Below are 6338 nucleotides of genomic sequence, written 5' to 3' on the forward strand. Positions count from 1 at the left end.
CTGTAATGAAAGAATTACATGATACTCCTTTTTATTTTCCAGGTACACATTTAAAATTTATTAAATTTCTTGCTCAAAGTAGTTGAAAAAAATATATACAATCTCATTTTACTAGAACTGTTTTTTTTTTCTTATGGATCAGGGCTAATGAATGCTTGATCAACTGTGATCCACATCTCAGACTTAAAATGTGTTACAACCAGGATACAGTATTATTTTTAAGTAAAATAAAGTTACTTTAGGTTGTCGATTTCTAACTTAATGTGAACTAAAGGGACATTCTGCTAATGTTAATTCAGAGAATATTTTTCCTTGCATATCATTAGTAATCAAACTATACATTAATTTTAGCAACAGCATGTGAGTCCTGGCCCCACAGCCTTCTGGAGGACACTGAGCTCGTGGGTTAAGTCCCTGAGAAGCAAACTCCAGTTACTTAGTGTTGGTACACCTCTTTGTTTTCTGTGTTGGGAAGTCTTAATTTTTTTATATCAGAGATCTTTTGAAATAAACCAAAGCCCTGGAGGCATCATAAAATTAAAATTTTACTACTTCTGCCTTGAAATGCAATATGAAGGGGCCGGGGAGATGGCTCAGTGGAATAAGCGCTTCCCTGGCAAGCACAAGGGCCTGAGTTCAATCCCTGGTTCCACCAAAAAAAATGCAGTATGAAATTTAACATGCATATAATTTTAGCTGTATTTATTTTTTACAAGATTTAAAAAGCACATAAGCTTTCAGTTGTTATGACTTTGAGGTGTATGTGAAGCCAGGTGTTAATTCTATAGCAGCAATTTCATTGCTCTTATAATTTTGTAACTTTCTTTCCAGAGGTGGACTCAAGTTATGGCTTTCTCCAGGACTTACCTGGTGTAAGAAATGGACTGTTTCTGCAGAAACAAAGTAAAATGTGACAGCTTGGGGGAGTTACATGTAGAATCTGAAGCACCACATACATCATACCCTTCTGCCACAGGACAAGTTTCTAATTTTCTCTTTTTTTAATTAATTAATTAATTTTTGTGTGTGTGTATGTGTGTGTGTGTGTGTGTGTGTGTGTGTGTGTGTGTGTGTGTGTGTGTCCAGCTCAGTCCACCAGGGGGCGGGGCTGGCTGGCATGCGGTGCTGGGGGATTGAACCGCGGTCCCTGTGCTTTGCTAAGCTTGTTCTAAGTAGGTGCTTTAGACCACTGAGCCATCTCCCCAGCCCCTCTAATTTTCTTTTTTACAGTGTCTCAAGTTACTCTCAAGAATTCTACATAATCTCATTATGTAATTGAGACAAATAAAAAGACAATACTTGTGTTTAGACTTAAGAACACTTTGCAGTGTGATGTCTATTGAATGGCTATGTAAGAAGGTTTAATAGCGGATGCATGAGTAACCTGCCTTCCTGATTGGGCTGCAGCCACACACCATAGGTAGACACACCCACCTGGCTCCAGGGGTCAGTCAGGAATGGATGATGGTCAGACCACGTCCAGGGGAAGGCCATGGGATTACGGAGAAAGAAGGCAGAGCTGGGGACAGAAATGTGTGACGACACTTCTTCTCTTGGAGGTGAGTTTTTGGTCTATAAACAGGAAATGAAAGCTCAGACTTAAATGAATACATTTATTTTGAGTAATGGTCTTTATTGAGCAATGTCCACCAAGTCTGCTGTGAGTGGGTTTTCTCCTTGAGCAGCAGCAAGCATCTCTCTCCCGGGCTAAATGCAGTGATGCCAAGATTCCTGCTGTCTTTCCTCTGTTAGGAAGAGCAGTAGAAAGTGCATCTCTGTTCTTAATGGAGAGGACAATGCCTTTTCTTTGCCAGAAAACAACAGGCTTAGCTATTTGAGACAAGACTTGGTCCTCCAGTTAGCTTTTTTAGTTCATTTTGTCCTAAAATATATACAAGTTATTGATGGCAACTACAGCAATAATGTTCTCCACGGGGTGCCAGGCTGTTTGAGGGATCTTCTTGTTGAAGTTTAGACTGTCCACACTAATCATATCTTTCTTACTTTTACCACCTGTACATACATTCCAGAGTTTAAAGCTGGCTCAGGGTTTGCTGTTCTCTCTTGAAGCTTCTAGTATAACATCGTGCTAAGTGTTTCTATCAAACATTGTAAAGTTGTTGTAGAACTCCGTCATGATAGCACTGTCTGAATCATTGCAACAGCACTTAAACTTGTCAAAAATGCAGTCATTCTCATACAGGGAACAGAGCTTGCTTCCCAGGTACTCCAGTGCATGCACCTGGTGGGTCTTCTCAGGCCAGTTCTCCATGTTGAGGTCCCAACCCTTCACCAACAGGTAGTCCCTCATCATCATGTATCGACCACTCTGGCTGAATGTGGCATCAGAGATGGATGAAATTATTTCTGAGAAAAAGGATCTACTTCTGGGATCTTCAGGCTCTTCAAAAAACTTAGAGTGTCACACAGGGCAGAAGAATGCATCTCACATTGCCAAATGGTCGCTTTGCTGCTGCTGTAGAAAAACACATTGCACAGGTGTGAGTAGAATTCAGCAATGGTGATTGCTTCAGTCAGCTCTTCCATGTTAGAACATTTGATATCCACAATATTAAAGATTCTATCTGTAATTTCTAAATACCACAGGTTTATTTTCAAGTCATCTGCAGGAAGATATGTTTCATGATAACTATTTACTGAAATGGAATTTATATGATACCTGTGAGCATTTGCAAAATTTCCCCACAGACATGCTTCTAACATAATGTCCATGGGCTTCAATACAGGAACCCATAGTGTTGTAATTCTAAAAGGATCTCAAAATCGTCCGTCTTCATCTTTCAAGTTATAACCTTTTGCTCTTTTATCCTGTTCACCTATGTGCCATGATTAGTTTTATCATTTGCAGAGAATAGAAAATGAGCAGCATTCTATTGTAGCAAACACCTAATTTTATTATTTTTTTCTGCTATTTCTAGACTTTTCAAATAGTCTCTGATTCATGACTTTGAAAGGTACTATAAACATTATATTCCCCTAGAATGAGAACAACTTTTATTCTCTTGTTCCCATTGAAAAATAACAACTCTGCCACCCTTGTCTCCTGTTGCAAGACCTCCAGAGTAATTAAATTCAACAGCTGGAATGTCAGCTTCCACCACATCTTTGGCGATGGTGCCCTTCACCTGTGAGAAGCACTGCTGAAAATCATTGCTGCCCATGGGGAGCTGCCTCCTCCTGCTAGTGCCATATTAGCAGCGCGGGATTGGGTCTTCCCAGCACAGCGCAGCTGACCAGAGGAGTCCCGCCAAGCTCTAATCTTCCAGCCACAGCCACAGCTGCCGCAGCCAATGCTGCTACCACCAATGAACCTGAGTGCTTCTAAAGAAGACACTGAAAAAAATAGAATAGAAAAATGGTGGGAAAAAAAAGGAAAAATGGTGGAATAATTCCTAAGTGTTTCACTTTCCGCAGTGCTATTGTGAAAGGTATTGTTTCTCTAATTTCTCTTTCAGTGTGTTTGTGATTTGTGTAGAGTAATGCTATTAACTTTTAGGTATTGACTTTGTATCCTGCAATGAATTTCTTTATTAATTCTAGTAGCTTGTTGGTGGAGATTTTCATTCTTCCAAGTAAAGTATCATGTCATCTGCAAGTAATGATAGTCTAACTTCTTCTACCTATTCTTATTCCTTTTGTTTCCCTCTCTTGTCTAATGGCTCTAGCTAATGATTACAGGACTATATTGAATAGGAGTGGTGATAGAAAACATCCTGGTCTTGTACCTGATCTGAGTGAGAGTAAAAGATTTTACTTTTTCCCCATTTAGAATTATGTTAGCCATTGGATTGTCAGAGACGGCTTTTATCAGATTGAGGTAGGGGTCATCTATTCCAATTTTTTGTAGGACTTTGAACATGAATGAATGAGTGTTGAACTTTGAAAAAGCTGTTTTGGCATCAATTGAGTTGATCATGTGGTTTTTGGATTTGGCTCTATTGATATGGTGTATTACATTTATAGATTTGTGCATGTTGAACAATGCTTGCATCCCTGAGATAAATCCTACCTGGTCATGGTGTATAATCTTCTTAATGATTTGCTGTATTCTATGTGCTAGGATTTTATTGAGGATTTTTTCATCAATATTCATGAAGGACATTGGCCTCTTTTTTAGGTGAATCTTTCTCTGGTTTTGGTATTAGTATGATACATGCCTCCAGGAATGATTTTGGGAGTATTGCTTCCTTTTCAATTTAATTGAAGAGTTTAAGGAGTATTGGGATTATGTCTTCTGTAAATTTTTTGTAGAATTCAGCTGTGAATCCATCAGGACCTGGGCTTTTCTTTCTCAGTGAGTTATTTATTATATTTTCAATTTCATTGGTTTATATTGGGTTATTAAGAGTTCTTATATCTTCGTGATTCAGTTTTGTAATTTATACATTTCTAAAAATCTATCCATTTCTTCAGTGTCTTTGATTCTAAAGACTTTTAAAGTAGCTATTGAAGATCTCCTGAATTTCCACAGAGTGTGTAGTAATTTCACAGTTTTCATTCCTTATTGCTTGAATTTGTGTTTTTTCTTTCCTCTTTTTGATGAGGTTACCAAGGGGCTTAGCAATGTTATTTAATCTTTCAAAGAACCAGCTTTTTGATGCGCTAACTCTTTATATTCTTTTCTTTGTCTCAATTGTATTAATTTCTGCTCTAATCTTTGTAATTTCCTCCCCTCTTTGGGATTTGGATTTGATTTGCTGTTTTTTTTTCTACATGTTTGAGATGTAGCAATAGGGTATTCATTTGTTCCCTTTCTGATTTCCTAAAGTGTAAATTTAAAGCTATAAGTTTCACTTTAAGAACTGCTTTCATTGCATCCTACATATTCTGATAAATTGCACTTGAATTTTTTGTTATACATATTGTTTAATTTCCTTTTTAATTTCATGTATGACCTATTGGTTGTTGTGAAGGGTGTTATTTATTTTCCATGCGTTTGGAGATTTTTTTGGCTTTGCTTGTCATCTATTTCCAGTTTCATTTCACTGTGGTCCGATAATATGCATGGTACAATTTCTGTTTTCTTGCATATATGTAAGCATGACTTATGGAATAATATGTGATTTATTTTGGAAAAGGACCCTTGTATAGCTGGAAAGAATGTGTTTTCAGAAGTGGTTGGGTGGAACACTCTGTGTATGTCCACTATGCCCATTTGTTCAAAGGTCTGGTTCAGTTCTGTTACCTCTTTACTATTTTTTTGTACTTGACCTATCCATTATGAATAAGGGGGTGTTAAAGCCTCCTCTTAATATTGTGGTATTGGATATTAGATTTTTCATGTCCATTAAGATTTGTCTTGTAAAGTTGGGTACTCCAGTGTTTGGTACATACATATTTATGACTGTTATCTCTTTCTCTTGTATTTTTCCTCTAACCAGTATATAGTGGCCTTCTTTATTTTGTTTGATCATTCTTGATTTAAAATTGAGACTGTTTGCAAAAATGATTGCTACCCCTGCTTTTTATGAGGACCTGGGGCATGTAGTATTGTTTTCCATCCTTTGAATTTCAGTCTGTGAATTTCTTTATGTTATGAGTTAATGTGTTTCTTGTATGTAACATATTGTTGGATTTAGCTTCCTAATCCACTGTTTCAGTCTATTTCTTTTAATTGGTGAATTGAGTTCATTTACATTGATGGTTATAAATTAGATCATTGACTTATGTTTGACATGTGATTTTCCTCTATTGGCTACCAGTTTTTTTCCTGTGTTGAAATGTCTGCCCTGTTTGGTGGGTTCTTTCTGGTCACATTCATGGAATTGTAGTCATTTTGATCTCCCTCTAGAATATCTTTTAACAGTCTGTGTGGAGTTTGTTTTGTTGTCATGAAAGTCTTTAATTGTTCTTTGTCATGGAAGTATTTCACTTCTCCATTAAACTTGAAAGAGACTTTTGCAGGTTATGTCAGTCTCAGTTGGAATTTGTTTTCTTGCAAGACTTAAAGTACTTTGCTCCATGTTCTTCTTGATTTGATGGTTTGTGAAAAGAAATATGCCATTATTCTGATGGGTTTTCCTTTAAATATGATCTGTTCCTATTCCCTAGCAGCTTTCAGTATACTTTTGTTTGTTTGTTTGTTTATTTTGCTCAATTTATGGGACCTTGATTATTATACGTCTTGGTGTAGTTTTAATTGAGTTGATGTTATTTAAAGTTTTATATGCTTCAGTTACTGAATGACAGATTGTTTCCCCATATTTGGGAAGCTTTCTTCTATTACTTCTACCCATATTCTTTTTATATCATCTGTATTGATGCCTTTTTTCTCATTGATGCCTACTATCCTTATGTTTCTCGTCTTTGCATCATCT

The 6338-nt window shown here is 36.9% G+C and overlaps 1 pseudogene; it reads right to left on the reverse strand.

Moving 5' to 3' along the window:
• Positions 1 to 1867: 1867 nt before the first annotated feature.
• On the reverse strand, positions 1868 to 3211 carry LOC101589153 (annotated as a pseudogene).
• Positions 3212 to 6338: the final 3127 nt, after the last annotated feature.

Source organism: Octodon degus, unplaced genomic scaffold (assembly GCF_000260255.1).
Source record: "Octodon degus isolate 3935 unplaced genomic scaffold, OctDeg1.0 scaffold00354, whole genome shotgun sequence".
NCBI classification, from domain to species: Eukaryota; Metazoa; Chordata; class Mammalia; order Rodentia; family Octodontidae; genus Octodon; species Octodon degus.